At 44.0% G+C, this 26,347-nt stretch overlaps 1 protein-coding gene across 34 annotated transcripts in view; it reads left to right on the forward strand.

Moving 5' to 3' along the window:
- EPB41L3 (erythrocyte membrane protein band 4.1 like 3) overlaps positions 1–26,347 on the forward strand; it is a 227,110-nt gene that overhangs the window by 70,118 nt on the left and 130,645 nt on the right. The window contains exon 1 of one of the 34 annotated variants that reach the window (XM_053205946.1): positions 4,732–12,406. The exons of 31 other annotated variants lie outside the window; for them this stretch is intronic. The gene's annotated coding sequence lies outside the window, so the exon portion shown is untranslated. Of the gene's footprint in view, positions 1–4,731; positions 12,407–14,780; positions 15,537–16,188; positions 16,270–26,347 lie in introns of those variants that run through there. 2 more of the 34 variants (XM_053205947.1, XM_053205948.1) reach the window with 2 other exon arrangements.

Raw genomic sequence — 26,347 nt, forward strand, 5'->3', positions numbered from 1 at the left:
GGCCACGGGCGGACGCAGAGACTCAGGGTCTGCCCGGCTTTCCCTCAGCCCATCCCTGAGGTCTGATGTATAAATGTCTCATTTTCCTGCCCTTCAGGTTAACAGGATTAATCGCTGACATCCAGAGAGCCAAGGGGATTCAGTAGTGAAGTCCAGAGGCCGACGCTCCCCTCTGAGGGAGAGTTGGGTCACCCTCCCTCCTAGACCGGCAACATTTCAGGTGTCAAATGTTCCTACTTCGGCCATGCTGCTAGGTGTGTTTCTCCATGATAAGGTTTTTGTTTCTCCTCAGTCCCTGTTTGCAAATGATACAGATAAATATTTGAGTGCCCCCTATGAACCTTATTGAAGTGTCCAAGATCTGAAAAGCCTTGTTGATTTGGGGTCTATGCTTCTCATTTTCCTTTGTGTCACGCAGAAGTAGAGGGCCCCTCGCAACCACCTGCACAGGCAGCCACCTAAGTATATGGATTGGGGTGTTTCCAGTAATGACAGTCCACTGGTGTTGATTTCTCATAGACGGTCGCGGACTGTCTCCTACGTGCCAGGAGGTGTGCTAGTTGGGGACATACTGGTAAGCAGAAGCAATGCCGTCCTCAATCTCATGAAGGGAGACGATCTCATGAAGTTCCTTCGGAAATCACACACATACACGCACACACATACACAAGCACAATGCATTGTTGCAGTGGAGGCAATGCTGGAAAACAGAGGGACTGGTGCTATCAGAGCCCCTAATGGGGATATGTGACCTAGGTAGGGAATGGAAAAGGGGAATGGAAAAGTGGCCAGTCGGCTCAGAGCAGAGTTAGGGGTATGGTTCAGGAGCCTGGAGAGGACTCAAGGCATTGAAGCTGCATTCGTGGGTCTTGTCCTCACCCTGGAACAGTGGGATGGGAATGTTCAAAGCAGGGGGCCACCGCATCGGCCTTACAGCTCTGAGAGTTTGAGCATGTTGGGGTGGGTGGGGGGAGGCTGGATTAGAAATCTGACAAGAGATTATTATAGAACGGAGGGCAAGGATGGGGCGATGTGGACAGATCCAGGAGATGAAGGTAAAATGCAAAGGAGTTGGTAATAGATCTGATAAAGGGGTTGAAACAGAGCAGGTGCCAGGAAGAGACCAGGGTTTCTAACTTTCTAACTTTCGTGACTGAAGATTCACTTAAGCTCTCTACTACCTAGTGCTAGGAGTTTTTCCAGGTTTTTTTTTTTAAAGGGTTAATGTGTCATGCCGTGCATTCTGGAAAATACAAATATGAGTAAGAGATACTCGCTGCCCACCCCCCCACCCCCCCCCCCCAGAGCTTGCAGTATAGCCCTGGGGGGCAGGGAGAGTGGTTGAGATACTCTGTCTCCTAAAATTTATTTAAATTATGGCTGTTTCATAAAGTTGGCAATGGTCACACACACAGATCTTCCTTCCAGGGGGGTGGAGGCCTTAGAACTTGGGTGCCCTGGTAGACGAAGAGCCTGGGAATGAGGAGACATTCTTGGCAGAGGAAGGAATGGCCTGATGACCTTGGAAAGGCACCGTGAATCACTGAATAAAACCTTAATGCAGACCAAATGGAAAAACACAGTACAGCAGTACAGGCTTCAAGCTTGAACTTACAGAATTGAGAACTCATCTTTCATGGGCATGCCAAGTACAATCAAAAGAAGTGAGCCATTTATTGGGCACAAGTGGGATGAGAGTGATTTGTGAAGACCGAGGGTATGTTGCAACTTCTTTTCCTCCAGCAGCCTCTTAAAAGTATTCACTGCCCGATCGATCCTTGCTAAATCTTTATAAGTATCACCATGGCAACCATTGATATGAAAAATAAGATAAGCCTGGACACTTCCGCTTCGGTTGATCTGACATTTTCCGCCACGATGGTCAATTTCATTGTTTGTGCAGATGAGTAAGGAGGATCCTGCTTGGATCCTGTCAGATTTTCTTTTGTCCTGGGAAGATGAATGCTGGTTAAATCCACCCGGATGTTAAGTAATGACCCAGCGCCATTTTGGGGAGGGGTGGCTTTACCATCTTTTCATCTCTGGGGACGTGGTGGGAGGTGCACCTGACTGCTGTCATCTGTGTTGGTTCAGGGGTGAGGATGGAGAGTGCTTTAGGGTGGTTGGGAGATTTTGCCGAAATCACTTCCACCAGTGGGCGTGGAGCAGGGACGCTGCATAGAACGATGCACACACTTCTATCATAGGCCCAGTTCTTTCTTGTGTTTAGTTTCTTCCTGCTGAAGCTCTTCCTTCTAGTGTCTAAAACCAATCTGGGGCACCTGACTCCTCAATTCTGTATTTTCTATTCCTCCAATCACTCTTCTCCCCAGAGTCCCACATTTTATAATCCCTGCTGCTTTCTTCATTCCTTCATCCAACAAATGCACGTTGAATGCCTTCCCTACACCAGGCACTGTTCTAGGTAGCTGGGACACCCGTGAATAGGGGCCCAGAACCCGTCTTTGTGGGACTTAAGCTGAATGGCGGGAGACAGGCAATAAATATAATAAATAAGGAAATGGTGAGTATGTTCGGTGATAAGGGGAACCAAGTGGATAAGGGGTAGGAGTGCTGGGGTGGCCCAGGCCGAGATTTAATAAGGTTATCGGGGTAGGCCCTTTCGAGAAAGTGATACATGAGCAGGCACGAAGGAGGTGAGGATGTTGGCGCAGGACGGAGAAGAAGCCTGCTCATCTGAAGAGCTGCAAGGTCAGGGTGAGTGAGACAGGCAGTGTGGATGGGAGATGTGCTCAGACGGTAGTGTGAGATAGCATGCGGTGGGATGATGCAGGTCCGGGGGCCTTTGGGGCCTTTGTAGGTATGTGTATGACTGACACGATCCGGTTTGTTCTACTGGGATCACAACACCTCTTTGGAGAATGACTAGAAAGGACCCAGGTGCAGAAGAGAGAAATGCGGCGAGGCTGTTGCAAGAACCAGGCGAGGGGCAATGGTGGCTTGCGTCACAGCGCTAGTGGTGGGGGTGAAGAAAAGTGGTTAGATTCTGGATAAATTTTGAAGGTAGGGCCACTAGGATTTACCGAGGGATCGGAGAATTCCCCTTTGGTCTTTTTCTCAAGCTGTAAGGAGTAGGACAATGCTCTTGCTTAGTAAAATCGATACAAATCTATATAGGAATTCCACTCATGCTACCACTTTTTAAATTTATTATTTCCCGTCCTGTAGAGGAAATCCCAACTGAACATACATGGAATTCTGTAAGAACAATTTAGCATCATGGTTAAGAGCACAGTTTGCAGGATAAAATTGACTGGTCCCAGATGTGTGACTAAGGGCAAGTTCGTTAGCTGCTCAGTGGCCTCAGTTTTATCCTTCCTAAAATATGGACCATAAGAGCTCCTGCCTCATAAAACGGTGAGGAATGAAGAGAAAATACACATATGAAGTGCTTAAAATCGTGTGGCATATACTGTATTAAAGAAAAGTTAATAGTAATGGTTATTATTTTATTAGCATTTGCCTTATGTTCTTTCTTCTTAAACTATAAACAACCTGAGTATTTTTTTCTATATTAGCGTTCTTAGAGACCTTTCAGAGAACTTTTCTGTTCTCTAAAATGTCCCTGGTAGTAGAAAGTCATTCCTTAACTCAGGGCTTCTCTGCATTCATAGTGAATGCAATGTTTCTCATTGAAGTGCATTATTGTACTGTAAACTTCCCATTCTTGAAAGTCAAAAAGCACAGTTGAGTATTGGCAATTTCATGAAATCTAACCAAATATGTATATATGTGTATTTGGCTCTCTAGTTAGAGACCTTACAGGTCCAGCTAAGGAGCCAGATCACCCAAGACCATCCTGGTCCTACTGGCCATTGTGTAACCCTGGACACGTTGAACCTGCTTCTGCTTCATTTCCCCATTCTCTATAATAGGGGGGATCAGAGAATCTAACTCCCAAGGTTCTTGTGATGGTGAAAGGTAGTCTCATAGAACAAGAGCTTGTAAAACAGCTCTCGCACAAAAAAAAAAAAAAAAAAAATGATCAAAACATTTTGACTCTTAGTACAAATAATGATCCCTGGGCTAGGTGCCATGATGTACTATCCCAGGGCCTGCCTGAACCCTCCTGGGGAAGATGGCTAGCTCCCATTCATAAAACATTAGCATTATATTTATTTAGACATGATTTCCTATAGACCCCTCTAATTTTTTCAAATATTTTTTATGTGTTTCAGCAAAAAGTACATGTTGGAAACATCTATTAATTTATCACTTAAGATAATCATGAGTGCTCATGTGTATTTTCTCTGTCTCACACAAGAACTTGGAATAAAACCATGAATGATAATTTTTTCTTTGGAGTGTTTGAAGAACTGTTGAAATCTTCGTCATGATATTCAGTGTGTTAGGAGTTCTTTATGCCTGTTGTTAAATATGCCATCACTTTACTGACACATTACAATGAAGTGGGCAGCCAGCTATAGTAATGGGTTTCCCCTGAAAAGTGTGAGTACCAGCAAATCTGATGGTAGGCATGACCAGGAAACCAAATGTGTTCAAAAAACCAGCTCGTTTTATAGAGGATAATGGGTACATGCATGTGTAATCCAATGGTTTTTATCAAGTACTTCAGGTAGTTCTTCAAAGGACATGAATAGGTAGCCAATATCTGCTAATTAATTAATTATTAATAATTTATATTAATTCTATTAACATTTCCTTTTATGGCACCTTTCTTTTGAAGAATTATGAATATTCAATTTTGTGATTTTTACTCCTCTTCTTCCACTCTGACTACACATAAAATTCATTTGGAAAAGGTTAAAAAAAATACTGATACCTGGGTGTTACTTTCTAAAGGTTCTGATCTAATTGGTTTAGGGTAGATCTCAGGCATCAGTATTTTAAAATTGTATTTTTAATTTAAGCTTTTTATTATAAAATATGTCAAATGTACACAAGGTAAAGAGAATTGTAATAATAAGCCCATATGTATCTATCACCCAGGCATGATAGTGAACTTCAGTTGCTATCTTTTTTGGGTGCCTATGTGGCTCAGTTAGTTGAGCATGGAACTCTTGATTTTCAGCTTAGGTCATGATCCCAGGGTCGTGGGCTCAGGCCCCATGTCAGACTCCACACTGAGTGTGGACAGTACTTGGGATTTTCTCTCTCTCTCTCTCTCTCTCTCTCTCAGAAGATAAAAAAAGGAATACATGAAGTTTAGTTGCTGTTTTTTAAGTGTTCCTGTAAGTGATTCTTCTAATGTATAGGCATGGTTGAGAACTATCACATGATTCCGTTTTTTTAACGTTGATTTATTTTGAGAGGGGGTAGGGGCAGAGAGAGAGGGGGAGAGAGTCCCAAGCAGGCTCTGCACTGTCAGTGCAGAGCCCAACGCATGGCTCCATCTCCCAACCCCTGAGACTACGAACTGAGCTGACATCAAGAGTCGGTCACTTTGACTGGGCCACCCAGGCGCCACTCCCCCATCACATTCTTCTAATAAAATAGAAAATGGAAGGAATAATTTCAATGCATATTGATAACAAGAAAAGCTGAAATTTGCCCAAGGCCACATCATGATTTTAATGTATCATCTAGTACTCTGTTCATTGAGCCCTAATGGTGTTCATGGACATATATGGTAGGTGTATGCCTGATTTTGTTAAACAGTGGAATAATTTGGGAATGGGCATTGAAACACCTGGAAAAAATTCAGGAAAAGGCTTGAAATATAATGGTTTCCTAGGTAGAATTTTTATACCTTGACTCAGTATCATCCTCGGCCACCTAAGGTCACTCTGCAAAACCTGGCTCAGAGATAAGAAGGGTCTGATGAGTAAGGGTAGGACAAGTAGATTAAATTTATTAAGCAGAGAAAACATGTGGGAGGGGAATGGATGGTGGATACTGTCATCAGATTCGCAGAGAAAAAGCCCTAAGCCAATGGCAAATGAATCTCAACCTATAGCAAAGAAGTTTTGTCGGAAATGCCATAACATGTAAATATATATCAATCTGTGTGTTTTAATGAAGTCAACGTTTGAGGTTCTACCTCAACAGTGAGGCATTGTGGACAATTCCTGGTTTCTGAGTGGCAAACACTTGGAAAACAATTTGATCTCAGAGTTGGACATAACTTTAAATATGACATTGCCAAAGTGCCCACCTGACGGAGGACTCTATTCTGGGTCAATACTAACATTATGGTATCTCTTTGAACATTCTAGGCGGAGATCCTACTGCTCATAAGATAGCCTGATGCACATTACAATAGCAACCCTCTTTTATTGAGCTGAAATCTCATTCTTTAACATTTCTTTTCATGAAAGAAAATATTTCTGATGCCCCCAATGCTGTCTTGTTACCTAAATATATGTAGATGTAGTGCTAGAATACAATTTTTCATGCTTCTAAGTCTCATCGACTATAAAATTAAAAGAACCTTATGAAGCCATATGAAAAATGTAAGACCCTTACAGTAAACCATTAATTTAATGGGATTAATGATACTGTTTTTCTGAAACAAAATTCTTCAGGTTGTACTTAAGGGTAGAAAGATATAGCCTCTGGTCAATTTCTTTATTTATTGTTCATTAGTTTCCACTCATCAGTGCAGGGGGTGTCTGTTTGCATATGTATGTTATACCAGAATGTATTCATAATTGAAAGTCTCCCTTTGCAGGGTTTGAGATCGTCAAGTCTCACACTTAACCAAAACTGCCAGCAATTAGTTCTCCATTTCCTGTTTTAATGAGACATCCCTTGGCAACTTTGTAAAGATGTTTTGTGCACTTGGAAATTAAGGTCAGAGTTGTAGTTTTACTGCAATCTTCAATAAATGGGCATCTAATCCAATTATTGCTGGAATTGGGTACAGAACAATCTTTCATTGTTATTTATTGCTATACTTACTGCTAATGAACTGCTGTTGCAAATTGATGCATACGACAGGATCCAAGCAATAACTCTTGCAAAGTGCGTGCTGACTCGTAGTGTAGACTCCCTTTAGTTCTGCTCACCTCTATGCCTGAATGAGGCTAACCTCCCACCGCTTGTCTCTGTTCCAACTTCTAGGAAACATCTGGCCTAATACTACACTAACTTTGTCACCTGCGGGATTATTGTTGTGTGCTGGTCTCCTGGGTCCTGGGACCTTGTTAAAAGTGCCTGCTCTCTGGACTCCAGAGGTTCTTTTTTTTTTTTTTTTTTTTTTTTACTTTTATTTTTGAGAGAGAGAAAGAGACAGAGCACGAGGTGGGGAGGGGCTAGAGAGAGAGGAAGGAGACGGGAGACACAGATCCAAAGCAGGCTCCAGGCTGAGCTGTCAGCACAGAGCCCGACGCAGGGCTCGAACTCACGCACCCCAAGATCATGATCTGAGCCAAAGTTGGATGCTTAACTGATTAAGCCACTCAGGCACCTCCAAAGATTCCACTTTGCTTAGTCGAAGGCTGGACCCAAGAATGGGTGGTATTAACAAGCACTCTGAGTGATTGTAATGTAATTAGTGTGAATACTTTTATGACTCTCCAAGATTATTGTTGACATGAAAAGCATAAAATTTCAGCACTTTCCAAACAACCTGGATTCAGAAACTCTGGCATCCTTCTCAGATTTGCTATCAGCTGCAAATAAGCCCACCTTGCATGTTCCAAGTTCACCTTGAACAGGAAAGAGTCAAGAGCAGAAGCTTTTTAAAAAATGGCTTTGACCTATTAAACACCAGATTTGTTTCAAGGGACACAGATATTCTAGATGATATTTTCCTTGATTCCCAGAATATTCTAGATGCTGTGGACTAGAGTGGAATCACATTTTCAGGTTGTACCCATGCAGTTAAAGTATGTAAGTACAGTGAGGTAATTGGAAAGGGGAAAAAAAAAAAAGTGCTGGAAAGCAGGAATCAAATTAAAAAGCAAAGCTGACATTTTTCTTGGTGTAGTTCTAGCTGTGTACCTCTTAATTTATAAAGTTAATGATGGCATGTTTGCCTGAAGAGGGTAACATAAACCTGGAGACAAAGTTAGGTTAATAAACCAGACATATGAATGCGTCTTATTACCCGGTTTTTTTTCTTCTTCAGCTAATTCTTGTTGATTGCTGTTAGGAAAAAAATATAATAGCTAGTTAGGATTATTTACAACTTTATAGGAGACTGAGAGGCTTGCTGGCATTTATTTTACGTCCTTTGGGGCAAAGTGATTGAAATGTTAAGTGTCTTAGTATAACCCAATATCGATCATGTTTGATATATCACAGTAGTCTCAGATGGTGATAGTTTGGGAGTTGAATTTAGCAATTTTATAGGTTACCAACTTCCATTCTTTATATTTTGCCATTATATATAAACTGGCCACATATAGTCTTAATGGATTTTTATTTTTACTTAAGGGGAGAAGAGAATTGAGCATTTAAACCTTATAAAGAACCAAGGATTAGAATAACCTTAAATTTTTTTAAAATTATTCTATTTAAAAGTGCTGAGATTTCTAAAATTTACTTGAAATGGAAAAAGTAAAAAAAAAAAAAACTTAGTAAGTTTTTGTATATTTTAATACAGTGGAATTTACACAATATGGATTGGCCCTACCTTTATGACTAATATTTTTACAAGAGTATAACATAAAGACAGAAAGGAGGCAAATATGAAATTCTGATGAATAGGAGTGATTTTTTAAAGTGATGTGTAGGCATGTCTAAACTTGCTTCTTCGCATGTGTACATATTTTTGTACATTTTATGCTGCATTTATAATTATTGGTGGTTTTTTTACTTCATTTTGCATCTGTGCTCTGCATGTATACAGACCCCAGAAATGATGTATACAAACCCTGAATGAAGACAGCATCTGGAAGCTTTAACGAGCTATAAACTTGACACTATTCTGAAACCCCAGAAATTCCTAAACAAATTTTTATTTCATTAGAATAAGCTTGTTGCTTTTGAATGAGGCATTAATCCCCATACTTCCCTTATTTGTTGTCCCTGCTAAGGCTGTGGCTGAAGACTTTGTATCCTGATTTCAAGGACTTGATATGCAATTCAGGCGCCTGACATTATCCTGAGCATACAACACGCCTTAACTAGTTACTGCAAATGTGGCTAACATTTTACTAAAGCATTCTAGGTTGAAAAACAGTCAACTTGAAGTGCTGGAGAATACGGAAGTTTTAAAAAGTATCACAGTGCTTTATGTGATGGTAGTCTGAGGTTGTCAAAGAAGGCAAATGAGTGTTGCATGTCTATTAGAGTTTCGTAGGGTTTGGTGGGTCTTTGATACTCTTCTAAGCCTCATGCTAGAGGGCAAAGTTCTGATGTATTCACGGGACAGATTCTTTACCATTTCTTTCTGGGGTCTTGTTGATGAGGCTGACCGTAGGGCCGTGACACAATCTGCAAATTCTGCCCTTGCCGTGGCTATCGGGTTGGAGTTCTCTTTGCTCAACAGATAGCAGAGCAGAATACCAATGAGTCAGTATGCTGATGACACCCGTGGTTGGGTCGAGGTTTGGGGACATCCTGTTTCTATGGTTTGGGGTGAAGTTTCACACACGTCTTTTACCAGAAGTTAGCTATACCCCTTTTCTCTGTACCATGGCTAGATATCTAGATGGCTTGTTGGCCTTCAGTAATATATTCTGTGTGGAGTAGAATAATTTATTCTACTAGATGGATGTGGCAGGGTAAGCCTTAGTACGGTGCTTGAGACCAGAACAGGCATCCTGAGACTTGGGCTGGAGTCCTGGAATCCTTGCCCACGTTTCTTGGATTATTTCGGTGGATAGAGTAAACTGGGAATCTGACGGACTGGGTTTGCAGGACAAATCTGCACTAACTCTGGGACTGTGTGAAAGGTATTCCCTCAACCTAAGAGCTGCATTTCTGTAACTTACTGGCAAAGCACCAGAAGGGGTTTCATACTGGTAAGAGTAAGGGCTTCTCTAGGGTTACAGGTGGCTTCATTTTTGGTAGTAAGACGGATGCAAGGAGAAGTTAGTCTTTATGAAAGAAAGCAAATCCAACTGTAATGGGATCATCACCCTGCTTTCTACTTAATTTTGTTACTTTCCTTCTCTTTTCCATGTAGAAAAGCGCATAATTAAGTTTCCCGATAAGAGTTAAAAAAGGTTTTTCGTTATTGCTTTTGCTCAGCAGGTATTGACAAGTGATCGTGTCTTTTTATTTTATAGACCCCTAGTATTTTTGAAGCATAAGGAATGTTGGAGACGGTCTCTTATATCATACATAAGGAAACTCAGCCCTCAAATATAGTGACAATTGAGCCCATTGGTCAACATCCATTTATTTAGCAAAAATGTTCAGGGCTTGGCTTGCAATGTGCTCAGTGAGGCACTGTGGGGAGACAGAGAGGACTATGAGGGGCTCCTGCATGATATTAGGAAGGTAGAAGTAAACATTTATTACAGAGATGGGCGCATGTTACCGGTAGGGCTGAATGCTGTACATGAGTTTTTGTTTGGTATTTTTCTATCTGTGCTAGGAAAAACAAAAAAGACAAGCTGAGAGCCAAAGATTTGCATAGCAGTTGTTTCCCAGATTTACTGTTTAACTATGAAGCAGTATGGTTTTTACTCCAAAATTTGAATTCGTGGGATATTAGGATAATTAGCTAGGTACTTCTAACTTTTAGAAAAATAGTATTTAGTATTCTCACATTTTCTCCCAAGAAAATAGACATCTGTTCGTTTTTGCTGATTTTCTCCATCACCAGAAAGAATACGATTTGTGAATCAAGGAGAAAACAGTTTGCTTTCGATTTAAAAAAAAAAAACAGCAGAAATATGGCAATAAAGTGAATGAAAATATGAAGCCATCTGTGTCTGAAATGATAATGTCAACTTGGTTTTTGTTGTAAACAATACAATTTGTTCAAGTCCACTTCTAAAGGAGAGCGTTTCACACAAACATAGAAGAAAAGCCTTTCTTCATTCACAGATCTGACATGCCACAAAGCCATATACGTACAAATCTGGTATGTGCTCTCCTGTAGCCCAGACAGAAAATTAATACAGGTAGTCCCCAGATATATCTTCCAGGATTTGAACTATCACCTTTATCTGTCACTTGACACTTCAGGTCCTTGTTACCCGTGACACTTGAGGCAATGCCAACATCGCTTACTATCAGCGTCTTGTATTTGCCTATGCATTCTCCAGGTCACCAGCTTCTTTTTCCTTTGACAGAACTTAAGCCACATTCTCTTGCTTCGAATTTCCCAAAGCTGCACATCTCCCACAGGATATAGGTTCAGAGACTCCATAGCAACATAGCAACCGTGATTTTCCAACCTTCTCTCCCGAGCCACCTGAATAATGCCCCCCTCCCCTTTTCTAGAGCTTTTGCCCTGTCCTAGAAACCCAGGCCAAGTCTCCCCACCTCCAGAGGCTTCACTGACAGACCAAGCCTGTTAATCTCGGCCACAGGCTTTGATTCTGCACCACATCTTTGGCACCCAATAGTAAATGCCATAGTTTCGTGAATCCATCACCCGCCTCTCTCCCCTTAAGTGAGAGGGTGCGTTCCAGAAAGGGTGACCAGGAATATTTAAAGAGGGCCTTAAACACTTTAGTAAATACGCCTTGGCTGCTTGGCTGGAGCTTAGGTGTTGTGACCCTACTCAGAATAATTTCTTTCACTTGTAAATCAGAGCATCCGCCCTCTCCTCTCCCTTGCTGCTGAAAGCCTGGCCGATAATGACTTACTTCCCTGAAAGACTTGGAAGCTTGGGAGACCACCTGTAACTTGTGGACTTCTATGGTGGGAGGTGGGAGTCAGGAGGCGGGAGCTACCAAAAGACAGAAAACCTCTCCCGTCCCCCTTTTAATTCAAGTGTTCCCTATTAGCTTAATATTTCTTGAACACCCACCTGAGCAAGAGGCCACCAATTTGAATTTTATCTTTAAAAAAAAAAAAAAAAGGAACATTACTGCAGTCCCTGAGCCTATAAATTACTCACCTGCTGGTCGGGACACCCTCCCCCCCGCTCTCACAGGGACTGTCTGGGAGGCGTGAGGAGGGGACAGAGAGCCGGGGCAGTAATCTCAAGTGGAGACCCAAAGGCTAACGCTATTGGCGACTGTCTCGTGGCGTTGTCCCCGCGTCTGCTACCCCTGCGCCAGGATGGAGGGGCCAGTTACAACCTAACTGTCCTAAAGTGCCGCGGTGGCCCCCGCCCCCGCAGCTGGGAGGCGAAGGCAGGACGCCGCTGGCTTGCTCTGCGCCGGCTCTGGGCGTGTGCCCCCGCCGCAGCTCCGCGGAGCCTCCGAGCCGCCTGCAAAGGGGGGCGGGGAGCGGCGGCGAGCAGCCCGCGTCTGCGGCTTCCTCCCCACGCCCGAGCCTCCTGCGCACAGCCGGGAGGACGCGAGCCCGAGCCTCGTCCCCACGCCGCGGCGCGCGGGCTCCCTGCCCAGCCGAGGTAACTTTTCTGGCCGCCGGAGCGGGGGGATCCGAGGGGGGTCTCCGGCTTGAGAGGCGCGGAGGACGAGCCGGAGGCCGGGGGCGAGGCGCGCGGGGTGCGCGGCTGACGCGTGGCTCCGGCGCCGCACGGCCGCCCGAACTGCGGGAGCCCGGCCCCAGAACCCGCCTGCCCTCCGGCCGGGACCCCCGCGGGGCCGGGCCGAGCCGGTGCGCTGCGCGCCGCGCCGGGGACGTGCCCGCTCCGCCCGCCGCTCTGCAGCATCGGCTGGGCCGGCGCGCGGAGCCTGAGCACCGGCCTCCGGCCTGGGGGCCTCCCCCCGGAGCCCTGGCCGGGAGGGGCGCTCGGTCCCCGCGTCCCTTCTGTACCAATTTGCCCAGATCCCCCGTTTGGGGCGCCATGTTTTAAGTTACCCCTCGGGCCGGGGGCGAGGGAGAGGCGGGCTGCGCGGGGAGGGGCGGGGGACCGGGGGCGACACTGCGGCGCCGCCCGGGGCAGGCGGCCGGCCGGCGGGAGGGGCCCTGCGCTCAGCGCGCCGCGGCTTGCGGGCTCGTCCGGGTTGCCTGGCGCGGGCGCGGCGCGGGGTCGGTAAGGTGCGCTCGGCACAAAGCATCCCCGCTCGGGAGCGGGCCGGCCGCTTTTATGTAACTTGTCGCCTTCCTGGAACTGGGGCGGCGTCCCCCGGACGGCGGCGGGGGCTGCAACCGGCCCCCTGGGGGAGGAGGAGGGAGCGTCCTAGAGAGGTTGCTTCTGGCCCGGCACCTGCGGCGCCCCCAGCCCCGGCCTGAGCTCCCCTTCCCCCCTGCGTTGGAGCCGGAGCGCGGGGAGGCCGAGGGGCGGGGAGCCGCACTGCTCACCTGGCGCTCGAGGGACTGCGAGCGGCCTCGGGAGGTGTCTGCGAGGGCGGCTTTGCGGCGCGTGGGGGTGGGGAGGCCGGGGCTTCGGACCGCGCGAGTCGTGGTCTCAGCCAGTTCCGGGCGGGTGTTTCCCGGTTCCTGCCGTGGGGGCTCGCTCTCTCGGCTTTCGCCTCTCTATCTCGCCCTACTTCTTCCCCTCCCCCTTTTCCCTCTCGGCTCCATCCCCCGCCAAGTTCATGGCTTCTGCAATGCGGTGGGTGTGGTTACCTAGTAAATTGTAACTGGTCCTTTGCAGTGCGAGCAGTCTGTTCTTTCGGGGGGTTTATACCTACGAATCCAAAGTTTTCTAGGGTTTTCTCCTCCAGTTGCAGCCAGGGTTAAAGTTGGAAAGAGATTGTTGCAGAACAAACAGAATGATAAAGAAAACATGTGGTATTAATTACGTGTGGAGGCTGGGCTGGGAAATCCTGAGAGGGCCAGGCAGTCCAGCTAATGCACTGCTTCCATTACGTGTTTAAGTTGGTGTTTCAGTGTTTTTACATTAGTCTTGCAGTCCTGCAGAATTGCTTTTGCAGATATCCTGCCTGACCTTTTTGGGGGCTCCTTTTAGGCTCTCTGAGGTGGCTAGGTGTACTGGAGGTTGCCTTCGTTAACATTAACATCCCTGGTGGCAGAGTCTTCACTCTTAGTCCTAAAAACATTCATTTTAAGTTTTACTCTGATACCGAAAGTCTCAAGGGATCAAACATTATAAAATTACGCTTATACCTGGGAGCCCCGGACCCAGGGCCAATTGCTGCAAATTAAGCAGAGAAGCCCCATTAAGAAACGGGAGCACATCAAGCTTGAGTGAACTCTGAGGAATAGGAGGTGATTTATATCTTGACTCAGAGTTTTTAAGAAATGCATCTTAATTTTGGTTTCAAACTTTAAAAAAAACTTTAGTTGGCGTAACAGAGTTGTGAAAGGAAATAAAGGCTAGATTGAGAAACCCAACTGTAATTGGTTAATTTCACAAAGCACTGATAAAAATGTCTGAATACCAAAGACTTTTATTTGCATTATAATTTTCTGATGGTTTTGAAAAGCAAAATATATCAGATGCACAAGTTACTGCATCAAGTTTAGCTAATCCACTTCAGGCAAATAATTTTTTGCAAAAAAGGACGTTTTGTGAATGATTTATCAGTAACAAAAAAAAGTAGCCACTTTATTTAATTTGTAATACCCCTTTTAGGTGAGGGATTGAGAAGATACAGGTCAAAAATCAGTGTCTCAGCAAACTTTACGTTTAATGTTCAAGCCATTTCTTCGTGAATGTGATTTAGGTTAAAGGCAGTTTTTGTCAATTCCTTACAGTGCTTGAACTTTGGCCAGCTTTGAGTTGTGTTGAAACAGAAGACCAGGGATATATATATATTATATATATATAATATATATATGTATATTTTTTTTTTTTTTACTTGATCAGAAGCTAGTTTATACATACGTTGGTTTTTTAAAATTGTTTGGTCAAATGCACTAGGGGCTGCCCAGATGGAAGAGGGGCAAGGCTTTGTATATCGAGAGATGTGATATTGTCATTATCTTGTGAATCTTTTCTGGATTTACTATATGTGGGATTAAAATATGGCAGGAACTTTTTGTCCAGGGTATTGTCTTACATGTTGTAATCTACATATTCATCTTCTGCTTTAAAAAAGTCTTAAAATTCACAAGTTAGAATTCATGTCCTCTCCATGAAAAGAGAGGCTGAAAAATATACATGTTCCTCTTTTGTGAGAATTTGACTCTAATGAAGAGAGAGGCTTCTGATTTACTCAACTGCCCTGATCCTCTTTAATTCCCATAGTGTCTTCCAAGTTTCCAACTACAGTTCCCCCCCCCGCCATGTCAGCTTTATTATGGAAGATAGACTTACTATTGAAAACCACGAATCAAATTCTTCTTTAGCAGGACTTCCTTTTAGAGAGATCTTGGGTGGTACAGTTGCTACATCTTTCAAAAGGCGGGCTAGCTGCTAATTTGTTGGGAATTCATCAGACACTCCTGAGGGTTCTGCTGTCATTTGCCTTGGCTGCAAAGAATTGTGTGCTCAGAAGGGAGAACTGGAGCAGTGAAGTCATTGCCCTGCCTGGTGTTGTGACATCACTATGGCTCAAAGGAAACAAGGGTGGGGCAGGCAAAACCAGACGGTCTGAAGCATCTTGCTGCCTTTAACTTTGCCTGACAAATGAATGAGACTCCTTTCTCAAGTTGAACTGCGCCATAAGGTATTGTGAATTCAAGGCTGTGTAGGAAAGTATGTTCCATAGATCAAAGAAGAAGAGGTTTTTTTGTGAAATAGTAGAACCCATTGAGTATTCCTTTTATGGGGGAAAATACTGTAATCTTTAAAAAGGGTCATTTCAAAAATTATCTAGAGAGCAAGAATAATGAGTCTATATAATTATGTTTATGCACAGAGCCAATATATCTATTTTTTTTTTTTGCTATTCTTTGTGCTAAAAGAGCATTCTTATTCTTGCTAAATTTTTGGTTTAGGTAATTAGCGTTGTGTTTTAAAAGTAGCTGTGGTCTATAAAGATAGTGTATTTTCTGGGTAGGCAGTATTCTGATTTATTTTTAAGTGATGTGATTGCAATTGGCAACTGGCAACGATGGAAAAAGCTAGAGATTTCACAAGCTTGCAAGATATCTGCAGTGATTTGGGGTAGTTGATTTCCATTTAAAGTTTTGTTTGGCAAATTATTTTATAATTTAACATTTTAATTCTAACTTAGATTTCTGGTGCACAGATGATCACAGGCACATTTCACCCAAATTAGTATTGAATAAATTACAAGCAGAAGTCTGAAATTCTGAAGCTGTAAAGTACATTTCGTGTTTTGATTGCTGAATGCAGTGTGGCGTGAGCATGAAGAAGTGAAGACCTATAGAATGGCTGCAGACCTTCATTGTCTTTTTTTCTGCCTCCCTGGTTAAGATGACTGTCGTGTTTTTCATGTGAGTGTATTATGCCTGTGGAGGCCCTGGGCAGTTCTTAACTGGGTAGCTATTCCAGAGCACATTTCCAAAGCAAGGGGTGGGGGAGGGGGGAGGGAAGCTGGAAATGGGAAGAATAACACAAGTAGAGAAGTTGAAATTAGATACCAGGACTGCAGATCACTTGGTGGAAATGTCTTCAGTATTGCATTTTTAGACCCCGTGGTGATTGGTTAAATTGCACACTTTAGAATGGTAAGCTTCTATTAGCACCAAACCTCTAATTCTTTTGTAATTTGCAGTAGGGAGAAAAAGCTGACAACTTAATTTTTAGATTGCTGACATTTTGATACGCTGTTCTTGTAGCCCTTCCTTACAGACTTAAAACAAAAAAAGGAAAGAAGCAGAAAGGTCTGAATTGGACCTAGGAAAAAATGCAGTATTTAACCTGCTTCGTGCGTTTGTTTTTTCTCTCCAGTTTTACTTGAGTGAGTGGGTGCCTGATGTGAGTAGGATCTTCTTTTTCTTGGAGCTTCCTCCCCAAACCAAGTACAGGTCTAAACACTTATAGCATTGAGTAAATACTCTTGGACTTGAATGAAAAATGAGGCCACTTGTGACTTCTGCCTCCCTACAAAAAACATTTGAAAAGGCTTCAAAAGCACTGCTGCTTTATTTAAAAATGAGAATTATCGGGCCCGTGTGTGCAGTCATTATTTTTCGTGGCATGATCCTTTTCATAACAAGCTTGCTATTCTGCCCATAGCTTGAATGAGGTAGGATCTGGAGGTTTTCCCCTATCAGAGAAGAGAATACTGCAGGTACCAAGAGAAAAAAAAGAATGGCTTCTTTAAACGGAAGATCTGCAGGCGGCCTGCTTCCTCTCCTGCCAGCTCTAATTGGTGTCATGCAGGACATCAGTGTGGAGGGAATTCTCAGAAGACAAGGAGGGGGATCTCTCTGAGTGAAGTGTGGCAAAAGCTGAAAATGGATTAGGGCTGGGTGACGATCTTGATCCTGATGTCGGACTAAAACAGAAAACAATTTTTCTGTTGTAGATCTCTCCTCTGCGGTCATTTTTGTACATAGCGTTTACATTGTCAAACGGGGAGTTTCTGTGTATTTCTGCGAGCCCCAAACTTCGTCATTTCTGGGACAAACTTCTATTTTGGCGTTTTGACGTGTCTGAAATGGGGATGTGACTTAACAGTTATCCTCAGCCATGTGGCAACTTATTTCAGTGATTGGAGCCTGCATCAGAAATTGGAGATGGGAGGTCAGCTGATTGGAAGAAAATCTCGGAGGAGTAATGGCCCTGGGAAGAAATAGTGCCTCACCAATGATACGTAGGAGATGGCTGTGGAAAAGCACAGACCACAGTAACTGAGCCGGCCTGCCATTCAAAGGAGTTGGAAATCTGACCCAGTAAAGAATTTGTAGGAATACCTTGGCCAGATGATTCTGTTTCTATGTACTTATTTATGCAAAGGATACCTACATATTCTAAGAGTTCTTTCAATAACTTAAATGAGAATTCCAGCGTATGAGTCACAGCTCGATTGGTGGAGTGCTGTATAATGTGATCTCTTGCAACGAAGGAGGTCCTGAATTTTACAGAAGCTGGTTTGTCACTTCGCTATGCAAAATTTTTTAAATGCTTTATAGTGCTCAGTGCTTATTGATGTGGCTCATTCTGTGTATTAGCATTATGTTTCTTATGTGTATCCCTTTATAGGAAACCTCTATCGAATGATCTTCATCTTCTGTTTTGGTCCTTGGAAGATGGTCGGACTTTGATTGAGATTTGTCATTGAGAAGACATTCCTGATTAGGACACTCCAGAAGTCAACAGGCCTAAATTTAGCTGGAGTGTGGCTTTTACACTAGGGAGTAGTAGGAGACAAGTTGAAGGAGGAAGAGTGGGGCCTGATCGTGGAAGGTTTTTAGATACGAGGCTAAAGAATATTTTGGGCTTTACTGGATAGTGGGGAGCCCATGAGGGAAGTTGAGTAGGGAAGAAGAGTGTTTGGCTGGTGATGAATATAAGGATATATTGGAAGAATGGGAGTCTGGAGATAAATGGTCTTGTGTTAATGGCCCAATCCAGAATTTTTCCGAAATGCATTGTAAGGATTTCTCTCCTCAGTGATTGATATTTTGGCAACTCCATATATTTTTTGTGGTCACGTTTAGTCGGAGATCAGTGGCCCACTTTGGGGCTGTTTAGAGTAGAAATTAGATGTATGGAAGATGGGAAGATTTTCATGCTGCTTCTTTATCCTTCCAATTAAAATACCTTTGTTATTTGAGATTTTAAAAACAGTGCTTAAAATGGCTTCGAATATATTCTAAAATCCTGAAAAAGAGGAAAAAAAATCTCGTCCTCTAAAGACAGCTGTTTTTAATATTTTGGGCAAACACGCTTCTGAAGCTATCTCTTGGAATGTATAATATGCTGTAGCAGAATCGGACAGACTTGGGTTGGGCTCCCAGTCTTGCCGTTTGATGGTTCTGTGACCCGGGTCAGGTCTCCCCTTGGAGTCTGTTTCCTAATTTCTAAAATGGTCTTAATGCTTACATCTCCAGGATATGAGTATTAACTGATAGAACACATGCTAAGCACGACTCATAGTCACTGATACATAAGTGCTTAGTAAATAGCAGTAGCTTTATTTTGTGTATGTATGGATTCAGATGGGTACATAATATTTTACAAGAATAGATTTCTAGCTTACACATTAATATGTAACCATTTTCTTTTTTATGTAACAGTATGTCCTGGGAAGCTCTCTCCTGTATACAAATCTGTATCTATGTCGTTACTTTTAATGGGAGATGATAATTTTCTTTGGGTCCTATGCAGTAAGGTGAAGGATCATTACCTTAATGATAGTGGTTATTTGAAGTCTTGTCATCCAGCCCCTCCTCCTCCTGCTATTGCCTGTACTTTTCATCATTTGTCTTGTAGCACACACATCAGAGGGCTGCAGTAAAAACAGGACACTTAAGCAAAATTAAAATCTCGAATGGCAATTGTGTACATCTCAGTGTTGTGTGTGCATATTTAGTTCTACTAAAACAGTCGGACTTTAGCCATATGTTTCTTTGTCACAGACGAGGAGTCTGGAGTTCTCTCTTGTCCAGCAAGAGAGTGGATGCGGAAGTGAATACGAGGGAGGCAAATGTCCGGGAGGAGACAAGAGCCCCAAACGGGTTTCATTTCTGTATTTATTGACTGCTCAAGATCTTACACACGTGGTGAACGTGAAGGAAACAATCAGACCGTAATCGTTCACTTGTGTATAAGAAGCGAAGGGTCTGGGGGGCAAATGGAGTTTGCGATCAAGGCACATTGGCACCAGATGGAAAGTTAATTCCTGCAGGTGGTAGAACAAGTTAACTTGTGATCCCACTACAGTATCTCACTAGCTAACTGGGGACCCTCTCGCCCTGTGGCGGTGGCTTTCCACCCTAAGCTTTTTTCTAACCCATCTATGTAAGCAGGGCCCATTTCCCCACATTTCTTGATTTCTTTTCACCTGTAATGTGTAGTCTGTTCACAGTGATCTCCCACCAGCACAGCTTAACCTTTAGGTCCCAGGGACCCACGGTCTCCCCACATGCATTCTGGCACATTCCAACAGGCAGCAGACACCACAGCCTGTAACTGAACTAGACTCTGAGTTCAGAGTCTAGACACTTGAGAGTCTGGGATAGTCTAGGAGGTGTGGTGGGGGCATCGGGCTTCCAGAGACAGCCTTGTTCTGACGTCTGAACCCTCCCTTTGTCTTCAGCAGTGTGAGGGTTAACAAATGTCAGACTCGGTTCACGGATTTCATGCAGGTGCTCCAGGGATGTGGGCCACTCTGTTGTTTTATAGACTAGCCCATGTTTTTGACCCATCTTAGGTTTACTTGAAATCCATCGGGTTTTCCCTACATTCATGTGGCTGAGGCAAATAGCTTTATGGTCTCAAGATGGCGCTAACTGGAAGGGTGCACCTAGACTTCTACTAGGTTGCCATTGTGGAGTCTGAGCTTGAGGATGGCCTGGAAGTTGCTTGGTGATTTGTATCTGGAGTTACATCGTGGAGGGAGAATTCTAGATTTTTGTTTACTTCATGCCATTATTTTGTGCTAATAGGTGCTGACTTTTATGAACTTGAGCTTAAAAGGAATACTGTCCGTGGACAAAGCATGGGGTTGGAAAAAGTATAGAACTGACTGGTTTGCTCAAGGCATTTGGAAAGCTCTTCCCCTTAAATCCTGAAATCAAGGTAGCAGTAATTCATGGGGAGGAGCTATGTTGTAGAATAAAATACAGTGAGCTGGAGTAGATATGGGTCGAAACATCTGCTCACCTTCAGTTAAGTAACTTCGGGCAGGTTGCTTCATTTCTCTGGAAATGTTTCCCAGCTGTGAGATGGCGGTGATCATGCCAACCAGAAGGTTGAAATGAGACCTATATATCCCAAGACCTCTAGAGCCATGTGCAATGAGAGTAGGCACATAGTAAACATTTTGCCATTTAAGCTACTTTGTTGTTTGCCTACTTTGCTTGTTCCTAGAGACTTGTTAGGAATTGTGAGCCTCCAAAGCTAAATCTGCAAGAGGAGTATGGAATTTGGGGAACATTCCACCTCAAACTCCATAATCCTAAAAGATGACCCTCAATGAGGCTATAGACTTTTGTCAAATTTGCAACTCCAAATGACAGCTGTAGGGGTTTGCAAGGAATTAGCCACGGTGGCTTTCAAATTTTCATGTGTAACAGAACTAGTGGGGGATTTGTTAAAAAGCAATTTCTAGGGATCCGTCCATAGTTCTCACTCAGTAGATCTGGAGCTGTGTCCAGGCATCTGTATGTCCCAACGGGTGCTTCAGTGGATATTAATTCTGTGACCCCTGGACTGCATTTTGTGATTGCTGTCTTACAGAATCTTTCTCGACAACTTTCTAGTTTATTGGCCTTTTTTCTAGTGAATATGTAATCTGGAAAGGTAATGCACTAAATAGTACTAATGTTTGAGAGAATGCTCTGCATAGAGAGCCCTGCCTCGTTTTCACTGTGGCTGGTCTACCACTTAATCCCTCTTGTGGCCCTAGGAAATTAACTTACAAGACTAAGGAAGTTAGGATTAAAGGTTAGTTTTCTTACCTGTTCAAACAGGATGATGGTAGTTCTGTAGCATAAATGTCGGGAATATTAACTAAGTAAAAATACGTGGCTCAGTATGTCTTCGGTTGGGTTAATTTTCTTTCTCTTAAAATAGAGTATAATCAGTGGAGAAGATATGCTTCCATGAGTAAAGATGATTCTATTGATCAAAATCATACTTAGCTATTTGGGTTTTATAGATATTTTTAAGCTGCTATGAAGTTCTTCTATATGTGAAAATTAAAAGCTTTGTGTGTGCAAATGTTACAATTTTTAGTGGTATCATATAAATGGTAAATGGCCCGATTACATAATGATGCATGTTAATTAGCACTATTTTTCTATATTCCTGTCCAAGAAGGACATACTTTTCACTTCCCTATGTACAGAGGCAACAAAAGCCAGTTGTGTTTCATACTTAAGTTACATCAGTTTCTCAGGATCTAAAGATGAATTCCAGAGGGAGTTTCCAGACCTTGGAGCTATAGTTACAGTGCAGCTTGAAGGGTCTTAAGGAGCTTTCCTGACAGCATGGCTCTTGGTATAGAGAGGCAGCAAGTGAGATGAGTTGTTTAACCATCTTCAGACATTGACTTTTCTCCCTCTCATCGCTATGTCTCCAGATGTCACCAAACTTGCATCTTGGAACCACCTGTAAGAGTACCTGAACAATAAGATCATATATGGGAAGGGTAAAGGCTGGAATATACAGATATCAGTAAATTAAATGTCATAATCTCTTTTTCTACTTAATTTCCAATGAAATGTTCCTCTGAAACATTTACTAGTTTTACCCGCTCACCATCATACCTGTTATTTCCACCTGCTCTTATTTAAGAGTTGGCTTTCAACCTAGTGATCTCCTTGCCCGCAACTTCCTCTGGCTAGAATCGTAAACCACCTTCTGTGGACTTCTAGTGTACCAAAGAGTCCGTGTTGCTGGTCAGATCAAACACAGCCCCCTGAACGAGCCCCTCCGCTCTGCCTTTGGCAGCTTTCCACACTCTGTGTCTCAGTGAATATTTTAACTGTCCTCCACGGTGAATCCAGGTCTTCTCCACCCGGGCCAGCTTCTGTCCCAACTATTCCTTCTCCAGATGACTCCGGTTCCAGTGTCTGGCAGCCTAAAGAAAGAAGCAAAACAAACCAACCCCGTCTTTTGACTCCGCTTCCTCCTCCAGCTTATTGCCCGTGTTTCTTTTCAGCTGCTTGGCGGTGAGCCAGACTTCTTTGAAATTATGATTTGTCCAAGCAGGATGCTCATTTGGCAACAGTGATAGTTAATTTTAAGACTCCCTCTAATGTATACCAAAATACACATCTAGACTCTAAAGACTGGTGATATGCGCCAAAACATGGCACTTTGAGCCTTTGTAAAGTTTTGCTCCTTTATTCGTTTGTTTACTCCACAGATACTTACGGAAGGCTCCTTATGAACCTGGTACCTTGCCTGGTGCTAGGATTACAGCACTGAACAGGACAGAGCAGACCTATGCTTTCCTGTTCGCCCTGGATTTTAAGCAGGGGGACAGGCAATCAGCAAATAAGTGTGGTTACAGAGAATGATGAATGCTCTGAAGCAGGACCAGATCACAGACTGTGGGTGTAGAGGACTACTTGAGATACTATCATGTGGGGACTTTTAACATTATACAAAGTCCTTTCTGTTGGTATCCCTTCTCTTTGGGTGCGACACCAATTCTCCGTTGTAAGTGGCCCGGGGGCAGGAACCGCATCTGTAATCATCCTGTGTCGTTTCATTCAGCCATGTCAGTGCTGAATTAATAGCTTTCAGTCTTGTCACGCCTTTCCTGTGCCTACCTTTCCGGTGCTGTTATTTTGACTTTGAATACACATTCTCTTCTTTCTCGGTTAGTTTCTTCTCCTGTCCCACTCAGGTGTCGACCAACTGTGAAACTAATGATGCTTGTTACTTAAGTTTGAGTTTGACATTTTATAATCTTAAAGAACATCCCCCAAATCCGTAAAAGCTTTTGCGCTTACAAAACCTACATCTGCCTCTGAGCCTAACCCACTTTCAGCTGCCCCTTTGCTGAGTTCTGACTGCAACTCTGGTTAACGGGATCCAGAACCTTGGCCGTGTCCCAACTCATTCATGTTCTGAAGCATCTCACGGGTATACACGGCAGACATTCCAAAGGCTTGTGTTTATGTGCAGCTTGGCTAAAAGAAGCCCCTGAACCTCTCTGAGCAAGAGCTCTAAATTTACAGTAACCTCTTCCTTCTTCCCATAGAATTATGATGACGAGGTGTGTAATTGATGTCAAAGCACTCTTCCAGCTGCGAGGATGCATACGATAATAATCAACAGTCTTGGTAGGGAGTTAGGATGGCAAACGTTAGGGGAAGGAACATGTTTGACTTCTTTCCTGCTCTGCTCCCACTGTTGTGTGCCTTCACTTGCTTCGCTCACAGTGGAATGTATGCTGAGTACTCCCTAAAGGCCGGCACCGTGCAGGTGTCAGCAATAGAGCAGGAGGGAAATGAACAGCAGTACTGACTCTCCTGGGGCTGCCTGTCCCCCAGGGCACAGAGATAAGTAATTGCCTGCTTGGCAGTTCCCATCCGCCATGACTGGTGCGTAGTAGGGGAATTGGGGCACTAAATGAGACAAAGGAACCTCACCTACACAGACTTGGGTGTGTAGTCCTGGAAGGAGAGGACAAGATGTCCGACCTAAGACCTGAGCACCGTGACCTAGCATGGGCGTGTGACAGAAACAAGGGAGGGCTGTCAGGGTCTAGGGTAGGCTAGGAGGGGGTGTTTGAGGTGACTGGGAATCCTGTACAAAAGCCGAGAGGAAAGAGGGAGCTGAGTCACTTCAGGGAATTGAAGGAACTTGCCTCTGGCTAAGAAGCAGGATGGGATCCAGGGATAGTAGGGAGAAGATAAGATGAGCTTTGGAGGCCGCTACGTCAGCGTTCAGGGCCCCATGAGCCATCACCTGGTGGGTGGTACGGAGGCAGTTGCCCTGTTGGAGGATGTGGTCAAATGTGATTTTCAGAAAAGTTACTTTGGCTCTCATAGTAACCTGGGGAATTTACTTTTTAGGGGACAATGTATCAGTTGTAGTTAAAATTACTGTTTTTGAGTCATTTGAGTGAACAAATGAATCAATAAACTTAATAAGTCCTGACTGCACAGCCGTCTAGATTCATAACTTTGGGAAATACTTAGCCTTAAAAATTTCACTTCAGTTTTCTATAAACTAGGAATAATCACACTTCACAATAAACCTGCCCTTCCAGGAACCCTGTAAGTCCTTTACACGTAGTAAGTACTCACCGCCCAGGGAAGAATTCAGGGTAGTTTGAAGTAAGGACATGGTCCTGGAGATGGAGGGAAGTGAGTCACTCGGGGAAAGTGTTGAGGATGTGGGACTTAGGAGGTGGAATTCGGACGCTAGGTGATGCGTCAGGTTGGGGAGGTGGGGGAGAGGGGAGTGGCCCCACTTACTGCTCCTGAGCTTACATCCACCAGGGGGAGTCCTGGGGTGACGGTGGGGTTAGTGACTGTGGCACAGTCGTCAGGAGTTGGGCCCAAGGGTCCTGTGGGACCTCCAGGAAGAGATGTCCAGGAGCCTTTACACAGGAGTCTGCCCACTGGAGAGGTCCAGCTTCAGGGTCAAGACTCGGAGTCATTAAAATAGGAAGGTCATTAAAGCCGGGGAAGATGAGTGCAGTATCCTACAGAGAGGACATCGGGGAAATGCGTTTCAGGAAGGAGCGGTGTCCTGGGCTCCTGAGTACCCAGGAGATCCCGTTCCCAAAACAATTTTGCATTTAGTGGCCTCGAGGCTGGCCAGCTCTCAGTCAGGAGCCCAGAGAGGTGCCCATTTCCCTGCTCTCGTTTCTCTCCCCGGCCCAGGGCGTCCAAGGGTGGGGTGGACTGCAGTGGGTTCAGGAAAAGAGAAAAGTAAGGAAGTAGGAGAAGCACACACAGTTGCAGGGCTGGGTTAGCTGGGTTCTCATAGAAAGACTGGAAGCATGGGCTATGAGGTATGAGGCACCCTATGAATTTCTGTCCACAGTGTTTTATTCTTTTTAAAGAAGTATATTGAGAAGCAAAGGTGACATTGCTAAAAATACCACCTATGTAGAAAAGGGGCTGTATTTAAAATTGTGACAGGCAGCTTACTTTAAAGCACTGAGCATAGATTTGCCGTGTTTTCTTTTATACAGCCCTATTCTGTAGACCGTGAAAGGTTCTAATTTGAGAAAAGTGCCAGAAAAGTGATGACGGCCTTTTCATTCCCTTCATTCGCCCCCTTTTCTCCTTGTGGTAACAAATGATTCTACGAGGGGTAAAATATTCTTGATCCTAGCTGAACAGAAGTGCTGTCTTTTACTCAAAGGTGAATGTCAAGATGACCCACGGATGGTGAAGGAACCCGAGGATGCTGGGGTAGGGTTGAGGATTCTTTTCTGAAAACAGTGCAAAATATTTCGGATCCACAGAAAGGTTGAGGAATAATATGGTGACCCCCTGTGTACCCACCATTCAGCTTAAGAAGTAGAACAGAAGTTCTGGATCTTGCCAAGCTCCCCTTCACAGTTGTGCCTTCCTCCCTCCCCTGAGCGGCCATTTTTCTGGATTTGTGTTTAGCCTAATGATAACCGTTCTTTAGTCCTTTCCACTTATGATTTATAGTATCACCAAATTACTTGTGGTATTGTTTTTAATGTTTAAGAAACAAATGATGTGCTGTATATATCCTTTAGCAGCTTGCTTTTGTCAGTCAGCGTTCCGTTGTGTTCGTGCACGTTGACATCTGTCGTATTCTATGGTGTATTTCTTGGTGGGGATCAGATGCGTTAGCCAGTGTTCGTGGCTTCCTTACTCATCCTGGAACAGGGTCATGCTTCCACCTCAGAGATGTGGTACTTGCTGTCCCCTCAGCCTGGAACATTCTCCAGCAGCA

This window comes from Acinonyx jubatus, chromosome D3 (genome assembly GCF_027475565.1).
Source record: "Acinonyx jubatus isolate Ajub_Pintada_27869175 chromosome D3, VMU_Ajub_asm_v1.0, whole genome shotgun sequence".
In the NCBI taxonomy this organism is placed as follows: domain Eukaryota; kingdom Metazoa; phylum Chordata; class Mammalia; order Carnivora; family Felidae; genus Acinonyx; species Acinonyx jubatus.